Source organism: Aethalodelphis obliquidens, unplaced genomic scaffold, assembly GCF_003676395.1.
Source record: "Aethalodelphis obliquidens isolate GAN/ISIS:26980383/991018 unplaced genomic scaffold, ASM367639v1 scaffold8, whole genome shotgun sequence".
Lineage (NCBI taxonomy): Eukaryota > Metazoa > Chordata > Mammalia > Artiodactyla > Delphinidae > Aethalodelphis > Aethalodelphis obliquidens.
The window spans coordinates 27328125-27353742 of NW_020837952.1; the positions used below are offsets into that span (position 1 = coordinate 27328125).

The following is a 25618-nucleotide window of genomic DNA, read 5'->3' on the forward strand; positions in this document are numbered from 1 at the left end:
ACTGATTATTGCACTTCTGTTTTTGTTTTGTTTTGTTTTGTCTTTATATTCTTCCTTCACTTCTTTTCTTGTAGAAATAACATTTTAAATAATGGTAGGTATAATGGCAGAATACTTGCAGACAGAAATGTATCATTACTGCAGTATTCTACAAATTTTGCTAACTATGTGATCTGCCCTAAGTATAAGAATCTTAACTGTAATTTCTAATGGAAGTCTCTATTCCAATATAACTTTATAATAATACTAGGAAGGTTTCTTTGATTCAAATTATGAGAAATTGAATGAGAATGATTCAACTCACACTGCAGAGAAAACCAAGTGTGCTGTGCAGTTAAACACAATTAAATAACTATAAATAATTCATACATTTCTCATGCTCATTACTAAAGCACTTGCTCAGACCCTCAGACATAAAGCTAAGGAACTCTCCTTGTAAGGTATCTTTCCTTTTCCTTTGTCCAGCCTCTGCTGATCTCTGTATGTCCCAATTTCCTCCAATCCCACTAACCACTGATGTAAAATTGCTTCCTTTTATCAGGGACATTATTACTCATAGCAGAAATTGATGAGTCTATGATACATTTTCTCCTCCTCCTTCTCCTCCCCTTTCTTCTCCTTCTCCTTCTTCTTTCAACCTATAAAATTCTTCCTCCCAGATATAGCTGAGTGAATCATTTACGGACACTTCACCCTATATAGGCCAATCAGATTCTGCCTTATAGGAACTTGAATCTATGATTCAGAGACAGGTAGGCAGTCTTTGACTGTGCATGAATCCAAAGCTGTAAACTCAAGAACTGTGGGGGTCCTGTGCCTGGAGACCCATGCTAGTTCAAGAGCTCGAGACTTAATCACATAGCACGGATATATGTGTGTGTGTGTGTGAATGTGTGTGTGTTAAGGGATTAAGGGATGACTATATAAGCATTCTTGCTTATAGTAATTTATTTAAACTACAAAAATAACTCCTTAAAGCATATATTACAACAAAAGATAGACGTACTCAAGGGTTTGCAATAATAATGTGTGCTACTGCATAAAGGACCATAACAACCCTTCACAAGAAATGTCACCATTTTGAGGATTAAAGGAATTAATGCATATAAAAAAACTTAAAACAGTCTCTGGGAGATAATGGGCACTCAATAAATTTTAGCTATTATTATCATTACGGAAAACTGGGTTTGGTGATCTCTTACGATAAAAAAAAAAAAAAAAAGAGGTAAAAGGAAAGGGAAGGTGAAGAAAAGAGAAATGACATTTTTATCAGAACATGTGAAAACTTTGCATTGCAAGTTCACAAGAGTGTGGTCAGAGTAGAAAATAAAACAACACTGTGGCTCAGCTCTGAAGAGGATAGCTGAATAACTGTGAAATGAGGGGTTTTCTTTCCTTCAATTTTCTAAAGTGCACTTTAAAAAAATCACCCATTTTCTTTTAATCCCTTTAAGTATTCAGCCAAAAATTGGTGCATTTGAAAGTGTATCGCGAATACATGCAGCTTGAGAACCAACAGGCTAGTTAATGAAATTATTCTAGTGTAGTTTTTTTTTTTTTTTTTTTTTTTTTTTTGTGGTGCGTGGGGCTCTCACTGTTGTGGCCTCTCCCGTTGCAGAGCACAGGCTCCGGACACGCAGGCTCAGCGGCCATGGCCCACGGGCCCAGCCTCTCCGCGGCATGTGGGATCTTCCCGGACCGGGGCACGAACCGGTGTCCCCTGCATCAGCAGGCGGGCTCTCAACCACTGAGCCACCAGGGAAGCCCTCTAGTGTAGTTTTTATTGCCAAATTAACTGTCGCTGAAAGATTAATTTAATTTATAAATATTTTTCATAGAAAAAAAAAATGAAGGAGGATGAGAGCAAAGCATTGTTTAAATCAAGATATATGATTTGGTTCTCTTTTAAGCCCAAATTCAGCACATAAAGTAACAATAGTCTAAGTTAGTTATATAGAATTATATTCTAGAACAAAAATTATTTTTAAGATACTGTATATAATCTTTCCTGCAATATTTTCTATTGCCTACTAATAAAATTATCAAATAAAATAAAAATAAAGTAAAAACATTAGAAGGATAATATTATCTACATTTATGTATCCTTTACTGTGTATCAGAAGCTCTGCTGGGTGCATTACATAGATGATTTCTTTCACCCTATAAGGCAGGCTGCAGGGGACATTGATTTTGACATTCTCAGCTGCTATCTCTCTCCCTCTTTCACTGCAGTGAAGCTGCTATGTGGTCTATTTAAGACTGAACTCAGTCCCAAATCTATACATTGGCCTACACCAGTAAGAGAACTCTTTGTCATTTTTCCTGCTATAGAAATGATTTTAAAGGGTAGGCATAAGCCTCTAGATGATTAAATCCAGATGAAGTTTCAAGGCCTTATATTTGACATTTGTGGGAAGAGCAGGGCTCTCTTAACTCTGGAGGGAACAGGGTGAGATGGGAGGCTCACAACTGCTGCAGACATTTGGCTAGCCCAAAGTAAGCCAACATTGGCACACAACCTTAGAAAAATGCAGCCAGAGCTGCGATCAAAGCATTCTTGAAACTTTTGAAATCTCAATTTACATGAGCTAAATGCATTCATTTTGGTTATTTAAATTTTGGGGGAGGTAGTTTTTAAAAACTTATAATCAACCATCCTAAATGATTCACAGATGTATTATTATCCCCATTACATACATGCAGAAAATTAGATTTGCTATGTCATCGCCTAAGAAAATAAGTTCTAGAACTAGAATTTGGATTCTGGAAGTCAGAACTCTACAGCTATAGTGTTTAACTGTTACCATAGATGGCCTTCCTAAATGATGTTTGAAAACACTGTAGCATTTATTATCACATTCAAGAAAGTTTAAAGAAGTGTTCTTTATTATTTCTTCATCTAATTGAAAAAATTTTGATGGTGAGGTTGGTTTTTGTTTGGGTTTTTTGGTTTTTTTTGTTTATTTAATTTCTTGGGGCAATGTTATATAAAGGACTGAGATAATGATTTGGGTGTTTTGGAATCCAAAGAGTTGGACTACTCTGTATAAAAAAGGAATTTTGAAAGTATGAACAATCATAATAATTATTCCATTTCTCTAATTTGGAATTATTGTTGGGCTCTTGAGTGCCTTCTCTGTTTGATGTACTGAGTGGTTAGTTTGGAGCAGTGGAAAGAGTATAAGTTTAGAGGATGAGAAGTTTGGAGACCTTAAATTAAATTCTGATAAATTCCTGAAGGGCTCTATGATATTGATCAGTCTTTGAAACTCAGTATCTTCTACAAAGATTAGTTAATAATACTTCACTCACTGGCTTATTGAACAAGTGAAATGTGATAATAGGACTATGACTGGCAGAAAGTGAGCCCTCAATAAATGGTATCTAAATCATATAAAATATTTTTGTAAATTCTGTATCACTATAGAGGCTGTTAGTAGTAGTATCTAATATCTGAACTTTCTCCAAACAATTGTGTTCCTTAGGTAAATGGTGCTGGTACATATTCATTCCTTCTTGGCAACACAGAAGAGCATTAAGAGCACACTTATGGGTTTCCCTGGTGGTGCAGTGGTTGAGAGTCCACCTGCCGATGTAGGGGACATGGGTTCGTGCCCCGGTCCGGGAAGATCCCACATGCCGCGGGGTGGCTGGGCCCGTGAGCCATGGCTGCTGAGCCTGCGCATCCGGAGCCTGTGCTCCGCAACGGGAGAGGCCACAGCAGTGAGAGGCCCGCGTACCGCAAAAACAAAAAAAACAACACTTATGCTCTTACTGGACACATTTGCACATCTTATCACCCTTAGTCAAAATTTACTGTGTACTTCTCCTTGTTGCATGGTGTGTTAGTAGGATAGGATATGGACTTTGTAGTCAAACAGACTATAAAGTTCAAACCTCGATTCTGATCCCAACTCTGATACCAACCATGCAAACTGAGCAATTGCTAACTTTTCTCAGGTCATTTGCCAAAAAAGAAGAATTCTTTTTTATTTTTAATGAAATAAGTGAGTGGATTACAAGAGATAGCACCAACCACGATAATAATATAAAGATATGTGTAAAGTGTTTTGCATAAATTAGTCATTAATATTTATTCCTATTTGTCCCTCTTGCCTATCTCCTTCTTCACTGTCACCTAAGCACCACATCAGAGTATTTTTTTATGTGTGGAGGAATCAAGACTTTTCTGCTTTAATGAGTGAAATTTTTTCTCTTTGAAATCCAAGGAAATTGGGAAATCCATCTTAAAGTGCTGAATATAGTTCAAAGTGATCAAAACTAAATCAAACAATATTTCCCCCTATGTTTCAGACAAGTTAATGGATTCCTTCTAAATACCACTGGTTAATATTGCTTCCAAAACTTCACCTGGCTTAAAAAATGGAGGGTTCCTTGCAAATCTTTTGTTTAATGTTTACTGTAAAATTTAAGATCAAATTTTTCATGAGCATTAGAATATCAAGATTATAATTCCATGTATTTTGCTGTGTATGCACATACGTGCATGCATGCACACACACACACACAGAGGAACTATACATAAAATAATACATCTAAATTATACAGATCCAAAATCTTTCTCTTTTTATATATATATATATATATATATATATATATATATATATAGGAATTTTTAATCTGAAAAGCATGAGTAATTGCCTTAGTTCTCTATTTTTTATGTGCTTCATAGATCAACTTTAAATTTCACTCTTTTAAATTAACTTTGCTTGCTGTCCCAATAGAATAGCACCTCATAGCATATATTAAATATGTAAAAAAGGTGCTTTATAATGCATTATCTTCACCAAAGTAAATTAAGGCTCTCTTTCAAAGAAATAGGATGTCTGTGTAGAATGCTAATAAGTTAAATGTTTATTTTTATGGGAACGGTTTCTATCATAAACAACAATCGTTCTTAAAGAAGAAAGAAGGAAAAAAAGCAGCAGAACAAAGCAATAGTTTATAAAATAAAACCTGAGCAGGTGCAGAGAAATACAATATTTAGGGTAGAGTAACGGTAACCTCCACCTTTGGGTATTTGTTGTTTATATATTTAGAATTAGTGTGGTGTCTGTAGGAGATTACACAAAGAAAGCCAAAGTAAAGGCCTCTCTAAAGGAGATGTATATTGTGTAGGGACTTTCTATCATCTTGTAACTCTGAGACTGGTTCTAACAAGGGGCCATATTAGTATGCAGGCATTTGTGTTTTATTTCTTTTCCAGTTTTTGTTCTTGGAATGAGGTATTCCCATGAAACTCATTAAACCTATTTCTGCAGCTGACACACCACTCAGGCATGAATAATCTAAGGGTAAACAGAAAGTTGATATAAATATGCAAACATTTTTGATGAAACAAAATAATAGGGAGCTAAAAAACTGGGAGTGACTCATTAGCACAAAAAAGAACATTTAATCATTTTTATTAATGTTTACTTATGAGAAACTCTGAGTTTTAAATTCTTGTCCAAATGCATGCTAGAACTCTTTAAAATTGTCAAGTGCGCATGCAGATATGTTAGTAGTAGTAGTATGAATATTTAAACCATGGGGATGAGAAAATTCAAATAAATAATTATAAATTCCTTTTCCTTGATCATCTTTTTTTTTTGCAGTACGCAGGCCTCTCACTGCTGTGGCCTCTCCCGTTGCAGAGCACAGGCTCCGGACGCGCAGGCCCAGAGGCCACGGCTCACGGGCCCAGCCGCTCTGCGGCATGTGGGATCTTCCCGGACCTGGGCATGAACCCATATCCCCTGCATCGGCAGGCGGACTCTCAACCCCTGCGCCACCAGGGAAGCCCTCCTTGATCATCTTTAAGATAGTGTCTTACATACAAGGTAACAATGCAGGGAAGGAATCGTTATTTAATACCTTCTTTGGGGATATTTGCTTATCACTCTGAAAGAAATACTCCGGGATTCACAAATTATGCAAATTCAGAAAATAGTCCACTTTGAACAAATGATTATATATTTCAAGAACACAAATTGAAAGAAAAAAATCTTTGTAAAATGACTACTGATATAACAATTAACATTCATCAGATTGGCTCAAATTAATGTCTGATGACACTCATAGGGACATAAAATTCAAACTTCACTGGTGAGTGTCAATTCAAAAATTCCATTAGGAGAATAATCTCTCAACAGCTACTGAATAAGAAAATGTGCATGCCCCTCATCCCAGTCCCTCCACTTCTAGGTGCTACCATAAGAAGCACGTGCTCATGAGCACAGGCATGCCAATTGCAGCATTGTTTGTATTAGTGAAAATTGGTTTTAATGTGGTTATTGATATAACAAAAATAAACTATTAGAACCATACCTCACATTACGCCTAAAATCCATTCCACATGGGTTAAAGACTCTACTGTAAAAGCAAAACTTTATAAAGTGTTCAAGAATGTATAGGACATTTACTGGTGTAGGAGAGAAAAAAAGCACAAAAACGTTATACCACTGTGTATGAAAACTTACTGAAATATATATCATATTAAAATTACAAGGTTTGTTTTGAAAAGAGACATTGTAAACTAAAAAGACATATCTTAAAAAGACGTATCTTAAACTTAAAAAAATACTTAAAATCCATGTAACAGAGAACTACTTTTTAAAATAAATACAAGAATTATTATGAATCAATAAGAAAAACAAAACCAACCCAGAAGAAAATAGATAAAAGCATGTGCGTAGGTAATTCAGAGAAAGTTTGATAAAAATTACATTAAAAATGCTAAACCTCATTAGTAAGCACAGAGATAAAATTTGAAATAATATTTTGATACCATTTCATGCCCAATAGATTGGAAAAATTGAAACAGGCCTGACAGTAAAAAGGTGGGTAATATATACAGACCTGTTGATTCTCCTAAGATATTGGTGTGAATGTAAACTAGCACAACCATTTTATTACAGATAGCAATTTGGCAATATTTAGCAAATTTGAAGATGTTCACACACCTTGATGGAGCAATCCCACAACTAGGCATACGCCTCAGGGAAACTCTAGCACATGTGTTCCAAGTTAAAGGTACAAAATATTTATAAGAGCACTTAAAAAGTCAAATCTGATTTTTTTTGAGTGCTGTCAGGTCATTGCTGAGTTTTTCTAATTCTGATTTTATGTTGTATTTTTATTAGTTTATTTCTTATGTATTTTTCTTGATATCTTTTAGCTCACTTTGAAATATTAGGCATGGTTTTAATATTTATTTGTCTGTCTATCTATCTATTGTATTTCTTTTCTGGGGTCTTTTAATTGTGTAGATATTCTTCTATTCCTTTTTTTCTTTCTACTTATGGGATTCACACATTTGTTTTCTCTTACTCATTTTAGTGTGAAATTAGTTTGCCTGAATTTTTAAAGGAAGCTTTGATTCTGATTGGTTCTTTTATTTCACAGAGCTCCCCCTTCTGTTGTTTCCAGTAGTAACTTGCTTCCTGACATTCCCGGCTCTACTCTCTCCACAACTATTATCTTTTCCTTACACTCTGTTATCTATGTTACGCTAAATTTGAGTTCTTCCCTGGGCCCTGCCCTGGAAGTTGGCCTTGGCAGGTCAATTTCAAGCCTTCTGAGAGCTCGACTGTCCCCACTCCTTCAGGCTTCCTTACTGCAAGCTCTTGTGTTTATCTACATTTGAAGCATGCCAAAACTCCCCCCAGTGTCAGTTCTGGTTGTTATTGTCTTGCAGTACTTTCCAGCAAACATCTATTGGCTATTTGAGTGCTCTCTTCTCATGCCCATCTGTGGCCCCACTGCTTTCTTCTACTTCCCTCTCCCCTGGCAGCCTCTTCTTCCACATATACAAACACACAAGTGCATGTGCATCTATTAATTTATTTCTTATTCTTTGTGGCTCTTTATTTACATTGCACTCTCTCATAGAGCCCTTGTTCTGGAGGAAGCAAGCTGGCATGTTGTTTGCTGCCCTATGGAGAGGTCCATCTGGCAAGGATATAAGGAAGGGCTCCAGCCAACAGTCCATGAGGAACTGAGGCCCTCAGTCTAAAAATCTCCAAGGAACTGAATCTTGACAACAGCCAAGTGAGTGAGCTTGAAAGCAGATCCTTCCCCAGTCAAGCCTTCAGATGAAGACACAGACCTGGCAAATCCCGATTACAGCCTTGTGAGACTGACTGAGGCAGAAGAATCTAGATAAACTCTGCTTGTGTTCTGGGCCCACAGAAAATGTGAGATAATAAATATTTATCAATTTAAGCTCCTAATTTATTATGCTAGAATAAATAACTGATATAACTCATACATGCAAAATTATGTATGTGTGTTATATATTGTGGCATTATTTGTAATTGCTAAAAAAGTAGAGACAATCAAAATGTACATCAATAGAATAGTAGTTAAATAAGTAGAGGTTCATTCATGAAATAAAACATGATGCTACACAAAAAAAGGATAAGAGTGCTCTTTATGCACTGATATGAAAAGATAATCAATATGTTATTAAGTGAAAAAGCAATGTACAAAATAATGCATAGCATGCTAACATTATTTACGCCTATAAAACTTGTCTGCAAAGATACAGAAAAAACTAGTAACCATGGGTACCTATTTTGGGGGACTGAGGTGGGTAGAAACTGAGTGGCTGTAAGTACAGAGGTGGGAGGGAGATTTTCAACTCTATAGTGTTTTAGGTTTACTGATTTTGGAATCCATGTGAATGGATTAGCTGTTCCACAAATTAATTAACTGTTTAAATGTTTAAAGGGAAGAAATAAGTAAAATGTTTAACAAAAATGCATTTTCTTTTTCTAAAACAAAACATAACATTGAATAAGAAAAAGAAAATTGCATTCTGTGTTGTGTATGGACATGTTTTTACAGCAGGCAAATCATAATATATAACTTATTGATACTTGCTTATATAAGTAATAATATATAACTCAATAATAATATATAATCAATAATATATAACTTGTTGTTACTTATATAATAATAATTTTTAAATGTGCATGGGAATGATAAATTCCAAATTTAGGCTAATAGTTATTTCTGGAAAGAGAATGATGTGAATAAGATTGGAGAAAAAGAAGCCAGGTGACTTCAACTGTATCTTTCACATTTTTAATTTCCAGTTAGGTCATATAGATTGAAAAAGTACAGAGAAGGACAGAAATGTGGAAATACTTGATGTTTTCAGGTAAAGGAATTATTTTAAGAAAATCACTTAAATATATTTTATATTTTGATGACATTAACATTAACTGGGATTCTGTAAAAATTCTCGTGAAATTTAAAGATGGCTATATTGTATAGTTATTGGGCCTATTTTGAGAGAGTTCATACAGAGAAACATAAAATTTCATGTATCTATTTTTGATATTAGGAACTATGGAAGTAAAAATGCATCAGTGTGACATACAGGGTGAGAAAGTGAGCACTGAGCATCATATGGGTAATTTTTTCAACAGCCATTCCTTGAACTTATAAATCTACATTTGATTGATTGAACTCAATCAAACAGCCACACCTAATTTATTGAGAAATGTAATTTAGTTGTGTGCACAGGGAAAGAAATGAAATTTAGTGAACACAAAGCACAGTCTCTTCCACAAGGGATGACACTACTAAGCATGTGGGAATGTTGACCTGATGATGCCAGACCTTTCCATTTTTTAAGAGCAGCCAGAAATTTAATTTTCTTTTTTTAATGTGACATCTCCCATTTTTAAATGTTGGCAACTAAATCATTCTTTTAATGACCTTATATGAGCCGAACAAAATATGTCTACAAACTAGACCTGTAGGCCAATAGTCTGCAAACCTCGACAGTACTAAAATATCCTACAAATGAACACTGAGAGGGACCAGAGTTCAAGATCTCTTTTCCTGTGGACTGTGGGTACACAGTATTCTGAAACTAAGAAGAGCTGGTGAGCGATACCACAGAAGCCAAGGGGTAGGACTAGGTTACACCCAGTAAATTAGGATGAGGACACAAAGGCCACTGGATCCAGCAAATCAAAAAATAGGGCCAGCCACAAACTGTAATAAAGTTATACTCCCTGGCTTCTTGAAACTTGTAATGCAGTTGGAAAAACGCTGCATAGAAACCGAAGAGTCCACAATACAATACAGCCCAGACTTCGTGGTATAGACTGAACATCAAAATTAGAGAGTTAATTCATTATTTTGAGATGTGGTTGTTAGAAAAGATTTTGTGAGGTAGGGGAGACTTGAAGTACACTTTGAAGAATGTAACAATAGGGCTTCCCTGGTGGCGCAGTGGTTGAGAGTCCGCCTGCCGATGCAGGGGACACGGGTTCGTGCCCCGGTCCAGGAAGATCCCATATGCCACGGAGCGGCTGGGCCCATGAGTCATGGCCTCTGAGCCTGCGCGTCCGGATCCTGTGCTCCGCAATGGGAGAGGCCACAACAGTGAGAGGCCCGTGTACCGCAAAAAAAAAAAAAAAAAAAAAAGAATGTAACAATAAAGAACCTTGGGTATATTCACATAATAAGTGGAAATGTGAGAAAGAAAGAAAAGACAGGAATGCTAAAGAGCTGAATTAACTCACAAGTTCTTCCTTCACTAGCTACCTGAGTTCAGAGGCTTCTAATTATCTCCTAATCACTATCCTCACTTTCTTCTCAATTTTTAGCTGGGCACAGAGCTTCCTTGCCTTTAGGTCTGATCATATGTCTAAATATTAGCTAATGGCTATAAGGAAAATAGGGTGTGCAACTTCCAGAAAATGCTTTTAAAGAGGGTCCTTTTAATCCCTCTCTTCTTGCTGGTTAAAATGAGTACCTATATGCTGAGACTCCAACAGCTATCAGGGACCTTGAGGTGGCCTTGGGAATGGAAGTCCTTTATAGCATACTAGCAAGACAGGAGCCTGGGATAGAAACCTTTGGGCTCCCTGGATATGTAAGAGAAATAAACTTGTCTCATTTATGCCATAGGTATTCTGTTTGGTTACTATGGTTTTCTCTTAAGTTTTTGCTTTAAAAAAATACTCAAACTTGAACATATTATTTTACCTCCCTGAGCTGGTATTTCCTTAAAATGAGGGAGGTAAAGTTGTTAAGATAGTCCCATTGATGTCTTCATATTTCAACATTCTGTATGATTCAACAGGAAATTTTTAAAAAATCTCTTAAACAATTGTGCCCTGTCAGTTTGCATCAACACATCTTATATAAAAAGCGAAAATTTCAGTCAATTACTCAGGTATTTTCTAATGTATACAAGTTTCTCTTTGAGAAAACACATGATGACATACATCACACCTAAAATGGAATACAATATACAGGTATCCCCCTCTTTTCGAAAGTTTGCTTTATATCACTTCACTTTTACAAAAGACCCTCATTAGTACCTATTTTTGCTAACTGAAAGAAATCTTAAGAGGATTTTTCCTTTTAGGAAAAACGGGACAATAGTACTCAGTATTTGTTTTGCAGGGAGCCGTTTACAGAGGCAGTGCTCACCCCCCAGCAGCGAGAGGGCACCTCCAAGCTCTTTTCCCGGGAACTACACTCAGCACCTTAGCATCAGGCCACGAAAGCTTTACACTGTCTGTGAGCATCTGTGCTTTATCTCAATTTATTTTTGCGTGTCCTTAGCAAGATGTGCCATCAGGTAATTGCTTCTTCACTTTACTCCATTTGTGCTTCCCAGAGTTTTCACAGGAACACTCAACTTTCAGATAGTGGAGAAAACTTTTATTCCAATAGAAGTTGGAATCAAAAAAATTCCAAATTTGCTCATCCATTAATGGATGAGCAAACAAAAAATTGCATCATTAATGATATTGTTGAAATTTTTATAACTGATCCCTTCAAGCTGATGATTAATATTACCTTCCTCCTGGTCAACTTTCCCCAAAGCATATTCGTTTGAATAAAAATCTTGATAAGAAATCAACAAAATACATATGCTAGGGTGAAATAACTGTTTATACTACTTTAATCCATGTTTCCTTTTGAGAGATTCACCAGACACATTAGAATAGGAGAAGTCCTGAGCCATCTCAAACAAGCAGATAAACAAAAACACTTATTTCTGTTTAATCAGTTACGTCTACAATATATTGGACCATAACAGTATTTTTCTTCAGAAGAGTGGTTGGGAAACAGTTCTAGATGGTATAGTTTTCCAGAATTCTTTCTTTATATCCTGCTGCTCTCCATTTAGGAAAGTAAACAAAGCCCTGAAGTAACAGATAAGTTAAAATTCCATTTGCTATTTCACAGCACACCCCACAAGAAAGCTGTTTGTAAACCACAGCTTGAGATTCTCAGAGGAAAAGAAGAATGATCAGCGAGCTCAGTTTAGGCACTGCACATTTAATTTTACCTTTTGGGCTCTGCCTCTTGTAGCAAAGCTCAGCTTTGAATCAGAAGTACCATTATTGTACTGTGAGCTTTAAAAAGATAATTGATATTTACCCTGGATTTAATGTCCTTGGAGAGAGATTTCAAGAACAGAATTTTAGTGGTTGATTCTAGACTTTTCCTTGTCGGTAAACCTTACAGTTTACATAGGCAATAAATATTTTTAGAAATCAGTAAAAATGGAAGCAAGAGACTAACAAGTGAGAGAAGTACAATACAAAAATAAGCAGTTAGTACTTGGAAACGCCTCCTTTTTGGTATAGCGTAATTTTTTTTGTTGTTCTTTTGAATATTTTGTTTAGCAAGAGAACAGAAATCTTCTACAGGGACTAGGAGATGCCATCTGGTGATTTTATACAATATCACTACTAAAAAAAGCTCTATTTTCCCCAATTGTAATAGATCTAAAAACTCATTCTTTTGAGATTTCATTGATAGTGCCCAGAAAAACAGATTTTTCTTTAATTTCTTTTTAGCATTCAAGAAAATAAGCTAAAAGCTATTTTCATGATTTAAAACACCTATATGATTTATAATACAAATTAAGGAATGGAAAGAAAAACTGATATAGATCAAGAATCATAAATTCATAAAACTTCAGAGAATCCAAAATATTTTGAGAAGTATAATAAAAAATTATCTTAATATATTTCCTCTGGAAATCATAGCTATCAAAAGGCTACAAAAGGCCATGTTACAAACATGTGGATTTTTAATCCATAGAACAGATGGCAGATTTTCATTTTATTCAATTGCTTTACTAAGGGATGAATCAAACATCTGGTAGAATTTTTATTTTTACTTCATTTGCACTTATAACTCTAATTACATATAATGGAGTGCTAAGAACAGTTCACAGAATGCTGTTATAGAAACATAATAACAATGTAGGATTATTAATTCAAAACTGCCATTTCTGGGAAAAGCCTAGAAATCAGTGGGTGGCAAGTAAAATATGAAACATTTGCTCAGAAACAATTGTCAGTTTTACATGTCAAAATATATGGATGGTCATGCATAGCTGTTTGTGTTAACGATTAGTACTGATGTATGTTGTTAGGTTAAAACAATGGATGCATTATACAGGGAAGAAAGAACATCTATAGAAGATGAGAGAGGAGACTGCCAATTTTGGTTTTTAGCCAAATTCAATTTCACTGGGTTGTTAATAACTTGATTGGAGGTGACTGTGTTTATTTTGGGAACCTGTGCTTTTACATGATCACAAAATGCGATAACGCACATGTAGCTCAGACTGAAAAATACACGACACGATAGACCTGAGGATTTTATTTTCAATTTTGATTTAAATGTTTACTTGTCCACAGCAGTATTTTATGAAGTCCCTGAACTTATGAACCCATGCCAGTCTACACGGCTGGTTTAACATGTGCAATGCTTGATTGTTTTTCTGAATGACCACTAATATTATTTTGTGTACATAATTCACAATATTCTATTTTGAAACCCAGCATAACATTTCATTTCAATCTACTGATTTAGTCCTCTAGGAAGGCCAGAAACTATTAAATTTTCAAAGCTTCTCAGTGCTATTCCTGTATCTAATAGAAATAGCCAATTGAAAATAACCACTGTGGTTTCTCCAGGAACCTGGCTGTGCCTTGTTTCACAATGTCTATTTTCTGAGACACAATGTAACCAAAATTAATCTCAAGCTTATTAAATTGCTGTACCAGCCTTTAGAGGTGACTATTTTTATAAGAATAAATTCTAAAAATTTCTAAAGAAACAGTGAGACACTGCCTGTTATTATTGGCATACACCTGCTGCTGTTATGAATTACATTGCTTCAATAAATGAATTTCAGATAGCAAATTGTTTCTTTAAGTATCAAGAATAACCTTTTTAATAATATGCATTTCAAGTTATAATCCTACTAACATGAAAATAAAATAAATTTTTTACTAAAATAAACACACTTACCTGCTTGCTTACATAAACAGAAAGTATCAAGCTCGTCTTTTAACAATTTAGAGTCATTTTTACAATCATCAGTCTTATGCTTGGCTTTAGTATGGTTGCTTCTCTATTTCCTTTCTTACTGTTATTTAGTTATTAAATAACAGTTTAGTCTGTCAGTGTAATGCTGAGCACATGAGAAGTTTAAAAAAATATTTGTGGAATGGATGCACAAATTCTCAAATGAAGCTTCCAGTTCTCTTCTTAATTTGATGTGGACAGAGAAGTAAGACACCCAAGTATTAAAAATGTGTATTCATTATATCTAACGTTGAATCAAGGGTCTAGCCAGTACACAAGATGCATGAATCTTAGAATACTAGGTATTTCAGTGGGTCAGAACTTTTTCCATTTACTATCAGGTTCTCAGATTTGTTACAGATGTTGAATTTACCAAAAGATTGACCACTGAATAAATCAGATGTTATTATCAATGAGAAAATGACACGTGGAAATAATATATTGTGTTCTTGGGCAATACTATTACATTAACAAATATATGCCTTGCCTTGAATGGTTTTTATCTTTAGTTATTGGTTTAGATATAGAGGAAAAGTCACACATCAATTTTAGAATTTGCTTCTTTCCACATGTGAGGCCAGAATCAATTCTGCGTAATGGTACCCTGAGAGGATAATGTGGTATAAGTTGAAAACTGCAAGATTAGTGAGCATTCCTTGGGAACTCTCTGGGTTTCTTTATATATTGCCAAACTATTCTCTGTGTTTTTATTCTTACTAATATCTCCTAGGCTGAATATATTGATACTTTGCCTCTATTATATCTACATTATAGAGAACTTTGATGTATCTCTAAAACTCATTTGTTTTCATATAGTTGAAGTCTATTCCCAGACCCTAGAGATGTTAACTTGATTACGTCAGTGATAAATTAGAGAATGGTGACCAAAAACAAGCAAAAAAAAGCAATGTTGTTAGATAATTATTTTTAGAAAATATTTGTATACTGAAAATACTCTTTTCATCTAGATTGTTGAATTCCCTATAAAAATATAATTTAATTTGGAGAATTATATTTCTATATATGTGCTTTTTCTTCTCTTCTAGTTTTGGTACATTTATTCTTTAATAAAGTTTTAAAGATTTGATTGATACTAAAGTACTAAAAGTTGTTCTGAATTTTAACCTACAATGCTTATTATAATAATCTTAATTTTCATCATGATTTTTCCTGAAATTTCTAAATAAAACGGCAGATTACTTAGAAATGGTCAAATCTGTTTTGACTTTTTAAAATACATCTCAGTGAAATTTGTTCGATGAACACTAGTATAGACATTCTGTGGAGACTGATGTAATCTCCAGTTCACAAGCTGCCTTGGATTTAGATGGCACCTAAAAGGTGGAAAGCGTACTGATTATAGAACCTGAAGTTGGGGTCTGCAGCCCCCCTGGATCTGAGGATGTATCCTGTGGTTTTTACAATCATTTCATTGTATAATTTTAAAAATTTATGCTTCATTCTGTGTATGTGAGCTGAGTAGCAATGTTCTTATTGTCTTAGGTTCAACAACTAAAAACCCAAGGCTGAGAAAAAAGCAGCATCAATTCTCTGCATTTAAAAGAATGTTGAAAATAATTGAGGCTATTATCTCCCTGATGGCTGGTTCCCATTCCCGATTATTGCCCTAGTCCCTATCCCAACCTCAAGTCCATTTAAGCAGAACCCCAGGAAACAGGGAGAACCAAAATTTATTCAAGTTGTGAATTATTTACCCAAGGAGGAAACTATGGATTTTTACTTCCTTGCCTGAAGAGTGAAGAAATGGTGCTTACCAAATCCAGGAGAGAAGACCTCAAGGAGTGCCACCACCAGAAATTAGAAGTCAACACTGGTATCGCACTCCCCAGGTGAACGTTTTCTTATGCAGCATACTTGTTGATTTATGCCTGTCTGTTCAGAGGTAAGAGAGCTAGTTTATGGATGTAAATTAAATGTGATTTATTAAAAATTTCCTATAATTGTACATTTAATATGTATTTTTTCTGGACCCAGTTGTTTCAATATGATCTGCAGTTCATCAAAATACAATAACTAAAAGTAAAATTTTATTACAAGTATACAATAATTTCTTAGAAATGAATTCTTAATGAGATTAAGATAGCATCCTCTTAAGACAAGATTAATTCATACAATTTTATAAGCTATAAAACAAAATTATAAATCAATGTGTTATTTCTCATTACGTATTTTTTAACAATGCAATGTAATACGTAGCTCAGATCATAAATCATTTATTTACCTAGAAATACTTCCTTGTTAAATGTGTGTACATACATGTATTAAACTCTGATGCTTGGTCATTCAAATAGTTAAATTAAAGCATTGTACAAAATCAGAAAGAACTCTATTATTTTACTAGCTATTGTGATCACATTTTTCTTGTATCTAAATAAAGAGAAACTTATCTATTGCCAAAACTAACCAGTCTGGCTAGATTTACTTTTACTTTTTATTAATAAAAGGTAGAAAATAGTCATTTCATAAGATGAAATAAGAGGAGGATTAAATAATTAAATATTTCACAATATGACTTGATAAAATAGGTTTTAACTACTTTGTTGAACAATACATACCAAATCTGAAAGAAAGCATAAAAAATTTGCCTATGGGTTTTATCCAGTGTATCTTGAAGATCTCAGTAATCTCAAAAAATATTCCAATTACGTTAAAAGGATCTACTTCACTAACCTATACTGCTTCAACTCTTCAAAGTTTTTCTTTTTAGCTAATGACAGGTCCCAAGGATGAATCTTGAGAATAGCTTAAAAGAACTACTTATAATTAAATACATGAAAAAAGCTATTTTCGATATTTAACATTTCTTACCTACGTGTTATTTGCTTTGCTCTTATGGAGCTCCCTGAAAATTGATACATTCTTTGACAATGTGAAAAGCTGGAAGAGGTGAGATCTTTAAATAACAATTATCAATACCAATCCATTTTAAATGCCAGTTTTTCACTTTTAACAGAAATATCTGTAAGACGGAAAAAGACCCAAGTCCTGAGATGGTTTATATTGCCTTGGTTATCCATTGACACTGATTTGTTTTCTTAAGCCAATATTTTGAAGTCACTTTGTTTGACGTCCAGAGAGATTTTTGAGATGTGTGCCTTTCTTTTGTGAAGCAGGATAGAAGAGATAGGGAGAGGAAGGTAGAAGGGAGGAACCTGCTTTGAAGTCCCTTCTACAGATTTATTCTCAGCTAGATCCCTCTCAGGAAAGGACACATCCTTGCTCCATTATTCCTTTTAAATTCTTGGTGTTATATTGCTTTGCATACCTAGGTTTAGAAACTGCTCCAAAGAGTATTGTAAAGGCAGTAATTAAAGAAAACTAAAATTCTCTATTTGTACCTAACCAAGTCCATACTCTTCAATGCCTGAAAAACTAGATGGACAGATAGATAGATTTGCATGTATGTATACACATGTTTTAGATCATCTGATAGATTCTTTTATCATCATGCAACTGCGTTGTATTTTCTATGTAAATTTGTGTTTATGGTTTTATTAGACCAAGATATTACATAATGAAGTTTATGTGTGCTGAGTAGTAATTTTAAATGTGTTTAATATTTAATTATAGTATTTCTCAATCTAGGGTCCATAGACCCTTAGGGATCCACAGATACATTCTCAACAGTCTGCATGATCTCAGGTCTGAGAAATTCTGGTTAATGGACTTAGTCATTAAGAGCTCAGGCCATAGAGCCAATCTCATCTGGTTCAAATTGCAGCACCCTCACTTACCAGCTGTGGATCCTTGGGGAAGTTACCTTCCTTCTCTGAATCTCAGTTTTCTCACCTATAAAATGACAGATATAATGCAATGTAAAATGCTCACTTCCTCTTAGGTTGAATTAATTAAGAGAAACATTTCATCCATCCATAAAATCAGTAAGTCAAAAATGTTATTTCAGAATAACAGAGACTCATTATTCTGATGTTTGGATTCTGGATATAATCAAGTGAAAACAGTGTACCCTACTTCAGAAATACTTGTACTACTTTTGTTAGCCATCATGATCAAACTTTTTCTGTGCATTTAAAGAATGAGAAACTTTATATGGCTAAAAATTAATCAATCTGGTAGCTAGCATACAATTTTGGTTTACTAATAGAAAATACATTCATCTTAGAAGTTCAAATAACTTGAGGATTAATTCTAATTGGAATGAGCATTTCATTATATGATTTGATGAGTTTGAACTACCAATATAGCTTTTCATTATATCAGACTCCCTAGAATCCCAAATTGTTCTTTTTCCACTGATAGGAAATTGTCTAATAGAAATATCTTAGCAGAAAATATGAACCTTGTGGGAGAGGAAAATATCAGTAATCATTAACAAAATCATTTCAGTGTTTTATGGGACAAGGGAGAATATTTTGGCCCTATGGCAAGCACTGTATACTTCTAATTTAGACCCATATTTCTTATTGTAGGAATGCTGGAAACAACTGATAGATTTTCTAGCAATATCCAGATCAAAGCCACCTTTATTTAGACCAATGGGTACATAATTAATGATACTTTAATATACAGCAGCTTAATTGCCAGCAGCTTAAATATGAATGATTTAAAATATAATTTCCTAAAAAAAATCCACAAAGATTAAGTACAATTTTCCATAACACCCAAGTAAACAAGCATCAAAAGCTCAAGGTTAATAATAAAAATAACAATCATAAAACTAAAATCTCATAGATCTTCTTGCAAATAAATTACTACATTTATGGGTGATAAGATATAAATCTTATGACAGCAAGATCTAACAAGAAATGAGCATCACCCAAACCTTGCTAATGTTATATTTTAGTGTCTTGATAGGTGACGGACTTATAAATATTCTTCAAACTTCTATTCTACTATTTACTTGATGTTAAAGCCTGGCCAATTGCTTTGTATTTTCAAAATACTCATATCAGGAACTTTAAGTTTCTTATTCTCTCAATATTCTAGTTACTCAAGCTTGGGGGTGTCATTTATAATTTATTTTAATTAATGTGCATTAAAGGTATTTGAGATTTTTTTAAAATTTCCACTCCTAATAATATGTTTACTCTGAGAAAAATTGTGCAAATGCTGCTGGTCAAAATGCTGATATTTGTTAATCAGCAGATCTAGGATATCTGGAGCTGGATTTCCAGCTCTCAGCTTTTGCATCATGAATAAATCATGACCACATGACCCAAGCAGAAAAGTACATGCTTTACCCAAGATTCAAATACTAGTTAGACCACAATACTTTTACCCACATATTTTGAAGTTTTAAAAAAGTACAATTATTATATCATGTCCATAAAACTGTGGAACATCAAAGTTTATACTGGCATCAAAGGTGACCATATTTGTTTCACTGTAAATATCAATACAAGTGAGTCTACCCAGTAATCTATCTTTTTCTACAACTCCATAAAAATATTTTTTTGTTTACACTTTACTCTCTAACTCAAAATCTTACTATATCTAACTTGGTTCTATTCCAAGCTCTTCTACATACTATCAGTTTAGTCTTCAGCAAGGCATTAATTTTTCTGAGGCTTAAATTCGATGGGCATTTAGGTTGCTTCCACGACCTGGCTACTGTAAATAGTGCCGCAATGAACACTGAGGTGCATGTGTCCTTTTGAATTATGGTTTTCTCTGGGTATATGCCCAGTGGCGGGATTGCTGGGTCATATGGTAATTCTATTTTTAGTTTTTTAAGGAACCTCCATACTGTTCTCCATAGTGGCTATATCATTCCCACCAACAGTGCAAGAGGGTTCCTTTTTCTCCACACATTCTCCAGCATTTGTTGTTTGTAGATTTTCTGATGAGGCCCATTCTACCTGGTGTGAGGTGATACCACATTGTAGTTTTGATTTGCATTTCTCTAATAATTAGTGATGTTGAGCAGCTTTTCATGTGCCTCTTGACCATCTGTATGTCTTCTTTGGAGAAATGTCTATTTAGGTCTTCTGCCCATTTTTTGATTGGGTTGTTTGATTTTTTTTTATTGAGCTGCATGAGCTGTTTATGTATTTTGGAGATTAATCCTTTGTCTATTGATTCATTTGCAAATATTTTCTCCCATTCTGAGGGTTGTCTTTTCATCTCGTTTATAGTTTCCTTTGCTGTGCAAAAGCTTTTAAGTTTCATTAGGTCCCATTTGTATATTTTTGTTGTTATTTCCATTACTCTAGGAGGTGGGTCAAAAAAGATCTTGCTGTGATTTATGTCAAAGAGTGTTCTTCCTATGTCTTCCTCTAAGAGTTTTATAGAGTCTGGCCTTACATTTAGGTCTTTAATGCATTTTGAGTTTATTTTTGTGTGTGGTATTAAGGAGTGTTCTAATTTCATTCTTTTACATGTAGCTGTCCAGTTTTCCCAGCACCACTTATTAAAGAGACTACCTTTTCTCCATTGTATATCCTTGCCTTCTTTGTCATAGATTAGTTGACGATAGGTGCATGGGTTTATCTCTGGGCTTTCTATCCTGTTCCATTGATCTATATTTCTGTTTTTGTGTCAGTACCATATTGTCTTAATTACTGTAGCTTTGTAGTATAGTCTGAAGTCAGGGAGTCTAATTCCTCCAGCTCTGCTTTTTTCCCTCAAGATTGCTTTGGCTATTCGAGGTCTTTTTTGTCTCCATACAAATTTTAATATTTTTTGTTCTAGTTCTGTAAAAAATGCCATTGGTAATTTCATAGGGATTGCATTAAATCTGTAGATTGCTTTGAGTAGTATAGTCATTTTCACAATATGGATTCTTCCAATCCAAGAACATAGTATATCTCTCCATCTGTTTGTGTCATCTTTGATTTCTTCCATCTGTGTCTTACAGTTTTCTGAGTACAGGTCTTTTACCTCCTTAGGTAGGTTTATTCCTAGGTATTTTATTCTTCTGGTTGCAATGGTGAATGGGATCGTTTCCTTAATTTCTCTTTCTGATATTTTGTTGTTAGTGTATAGGAATGCAACAGATTTCTGTGCATTAATTTCATATCCTGCAACTTTACCAAAATCATTGATTAGCTCTAGTAGTTTTCTGTTGGCATGTTTAAGATTATCTATGTTTAATATCATGTCATCTGCAAACAGTGACAGTTTTACTTCTTCTATTCCAATTTGGATTCCTTTTATTTCTTTTTCTTCTCTGATTGCCATGGCTACGACTTCCAAAACTATGTTGAATAACAATGGTGAGATGGACATCCTTGTCTCGTTCCTGATCTTAGAGGAAATGCATTCAGTTTTTCACCATTGAGAATGATGTTTGCTGTGGGCTTGTCATATATGGCCTTTACTATGTTGAGGTAGGTTCTCTCTATGCCCACTTTCTGGAGAGTTTTTTATCATAAATGGGTGTTGAATGGGTGTTTCTGCATCTATTGAGATGATCATATGGCTTTTATTCTTCAGTTTGTTAATATGGTGTATCACATTGATTGAATTGTGTATATTGAAGAATCCTTGCACCCCTGAGATAAATCCAACTTGATCATGGTGCATGATCCTTTTAATGTATTGTTGGATTCTGTTTGCTAATATTTTGTTGAGGATTTCTGCATCATATTCACCGATGATACTGGTCTGCAATTTTCTTTTTTTGTAGTATCTTTGGTTTTGGTATCAGGGTGATGGTGGCCTCGTAGAATGAGTTTGGGAGTGTTCCTTCCTCTGCAATTTTTTGGAAGAGTTTGAGAAAGATGGGTGTTAGCTCTTCTCTAAACGTTTGATAGAATTCACCTGTGAATCCATCTGGACCAGGACTTTTGTTTGTTGGAAGACTTTTAACCACAGTTTCAATTTCATTATTTGTGATTGGTCTGTTCATATGTTCTATTTCTTCCTGGTTCAGTCTTGGTAGGTTATACCTTCCAAGCATTTGTCCATTTCTTGCAGGCTACATTTTAATGGCATAGAATTGCTTGCAGTAGTCTCTTAGGATGCTTTGTATTCCTGTGGTGTCTGTTGTAAATTCTCTTTTTCATTTCTAGTCTTATTGATTTGAGTCCTCTCCCTCTTTTTCTTGATGAGTCTGGGTAAAGGTTTACCAATTTTGTTTATCTTCTCAAAGAACCAGCTTTTAGTTTTATTGATCTTTGCTATTACTTTGCTTGCTTCTATTTCATTTATTTCTGCTATGATCTTTATGATTTCTTTTCTTCTACTAAGTTTGGTTTTGTTTCTTCTTCTTTCGCTAGTTCCATTAGGTGTAAGGTTAGATTGTGTATGTGAGATTTTTCTTGTTTCTTGAGGTAGGATTGTATTGCTATAAACTTCTCTCTTACAACTGCTTTTTCTGCTTCCCATAGGTTTTGGATCAACGTGTTTTCATTGTCATTTGTCTCTAGGTAATTTTTGATTCCCTCTTTGATTTCTTCAGTGATCTCTTGGTTATTTAGTAATGTATTGTTTAGCCTCCATGCATTTGTACTTTTTACATTTTTTTCCCTGTAATTGATTTCTAATCTCATAGCACTGTGGTTGCAAAAGATGCTTGATATGATTTCAATTTTCTTAAATTTACCAAGGCTTGATTTGTGACCCAAGATGTGATCTATCCTGGAGGATGTTCCATGTGCACTTGAGAAGAAAGTGCAATCTGCTGTTTTTTGGATGGAATGTCCTATAAATATCAATTAAATCTATCTGGTCTATTGTGTCATTTAAAACTTGTGTTTCCTTATTACTTTTCTGTCTGGATGACCTGTCCATTGTTGTAATTGAATCGTTAAAGTTCCCCACTATTACTGTGTAACTGTAGATTTCCTCTTTTATAGATGTTAGCATTTGCGTTATGTATTGATGTGCTCCTATGCTGGGTGCATGTATATTTATAATTGTTATATCTTCTGCTTGGATTGATCCCTTGATCATTATGCAGTGTCCTTCCTTGTCTCTTGAAACATTATTATAATGTCTATTTTACCTGAGTATTGCTAGTCCAGCTTTCTGTTGATTTCCATTTGCATGGAATATCTTTTTCAATCCCCTCACTTTCACTCTGTATGCGTCCCTAGGTCTGAAGTGGGTCTCTTGTAGACAGCATATAGATGGGTCTTGTTTTTATATCCATTCAGTGAGCCTGTGTCTTTTGGTTGGAGCATTTAATTCATTCACATTTAAGGTAATTATCAGTATGTATTCTCCTATTACCATTTTCTTAATTGTTTTGGGTTTGTTTTTGTAGGTATTTTCTTCACTTGTGTTTCCCACTTAGGAAGTTCCTTTAGCATTTGCTATAAAGCTGGTTCGGTGGTGATGAATTCTCTTAGCTTTTTTTTTTTTTTAACATGTTTATTGGAGTATAACTGCTTTACAATGGTGTGACAGTTTCTGCTGTATAACAAAGTGAATCAGCTATACATATACATATATCTCCTCCCTCTTGCATCTCCTTGCCACCCTCCCTATCCCACCCCTCTAGGTGGTCACAAAGCACTGAGCTGATCTCCCTGTACTATGGGGCTGCTTGCCACTAGCTATCTATTTTACATTTGGTAGTGTATATATGTCCATGCCATTCTCTCAGTTCATCCCAGCTTACCCCTCCCCCTCCCTGTGTCCTCAAGTTTATTCTCTATGTCTGCGTTTTTATTCCTGTCCTGCCCATAGGTTCTTCAGAATCATTTAATTTAATTTAATTAATTAATTTTTTTTAGATTCCATATATATGTGTTAGCATACGGTATTTCTTTTTCTCTTTCCGACTTACTTCATTCTGTATGAGAGACTCTAGGTCCACCCACCTCACTACAAATAACTCAATTTCCTTTCTTTTTATGTCTGAGTAATATTCCATTGTATGTATGTGCCACATCTTTATCCATTCATCTGTCGATGGACATTTAGGTTGCTTCCACATCCTGGCTATTGTAAATAGAGCCGCAATGAACATTGTGATATATGACTCTTTTTGAATTATGGTTTTCTCAGGGTATATGCCCAGTAGTGGGATTGCTGGGTCGTATGGCAGTTCTATTTTTAGTTTTTTAAGGAACCTACATACTGTTCTCCATAGTGGTTGTGTCAATTTACATTTCCACCAACAGTGCAAGAGGGTTCCCTTTTCTCCACACCCTCTCCAGTATTTATTCTTTGTAGATTTTTTGATGGTGGCCATTCTGACTGGTGTGAGGTGATACCTCATTGTAGTTTTGATTTGCATTTCTCTAATGATTAATGATGGTGAGCATTCTTTCATGTGTTTGTTAGCAATCTGTATATCTTCTTTGGAGAAATGTCTATTTAGGTCTTCTGCCCATTTTTGAATTGGGTTGTTTGTTATTTTGATATTGAGACGCATGAGCTGCCTGTAAATTTTGGGGACTAATCCTTTGTCATATGCTTCATTTGCAAATATTTTCTCTTATTCTGAGGGTTGTCTTTTTGTCTTGTTTATGGTTTCCTCTGCTGTGCAAAAGCTTTTAAGTTTCATTAGGTCCCATTTGTTTATTTTTGTTTTTATTTCCATTTCTCTAGGTAGTGGTTCAAAAAGGATCATGCTGTGATTTATGTCATGGAGTGTTCTGCCTATGTTTTCCTCTAAGATTTTTATAGTGTCTGGCCTTACATTTAGGTCTTTAATCCATTTTGAGTTGATTTTTGTGTATGGTGTTAGGGAGTGTTCTAATTTCATTCTTTTACATGTAGCTGTCTAGTTTTCCCAGTAACATTTATTGAAGAGGCAGTCTTTTCTCCATTGTATATTCTTGCCTGCTTTATCAAAGATAAGGTGACCATATGTATGTGGGTTTACCTCTGGGCTTTGTATTCTGTTCCACTGATCTATATTTCTGTTTTTGTGCCACCATACTGTCTTGATTACTGTAGCTTTGTAGCATAGTCTGAAGTCAGGGAGCCTGAGTCCTCCAGCTCTGTTTTTCTTTCTCAGGATTGCTTTGGCTATTTGGAGTCTTTTGTGTTTCTGTACAAATTGTGAAATTTTTTGCTCTAGTTCTGTGAAAAATGCCATTGGTAGTTTGACAGGGATTGCATTGAATCTATAGATTGCTGTGGGTAGTATAGTCATTTTCATAATGTTGATTCTTCCAATCCAAGAACATGATACAAACATCTGTTTGTATCACTTTTAATTTCTTTCATCAGTATCTTATAGTGTTCTCCATACAGGCCTTTTGCCTCCTTCCCTAGGTTTATTCCTAGCTATTTTACTCTTTTTGTTGCCATGGTAAGTGGGTGTGTTTCCTTAATTTCTCTTTCAGATTTTTCATCATTTGTGTATAGGAAT

At 34.7% G+C, this 25618-nt stretch overlaps 1 protein-coding gene across 9 annotated transcripts in view; it reads right to left on the reverse strand.

The window, feature by feature from the left end:
• LIN7A (lin-7 cell polarity scaffold A) overlaps positions 1 to 25618 on the reverse strand; it is a 378990-nt gene that overhangs the window by 337351 nt on the left and 16021 nt on the right. For 6 of the 9 annotated variants that reach the window (XR_003432919.1, XR_003432920.1, XR_003432921.1 and 3 more), the window contains exons 2-3: positions 18123 to 18177; positions 16143 to 16260 (exon numbers count right to left, since the gene is read on the reverse strand). The exons of 2 other annotated variants lie outside the window; for them this stretch is intronic. The gene's annotated coding sequence lies outside the window, so the exon portion shown is untranslated. Of the gene's footprint in view, positions 1 to 16040; positions 16261 to 18122; positions 18178 to 25618 lie in introns of those variants that run through there. One more of the 9 variants, XR_003432918.1, reaches the window with a different exon arrangement.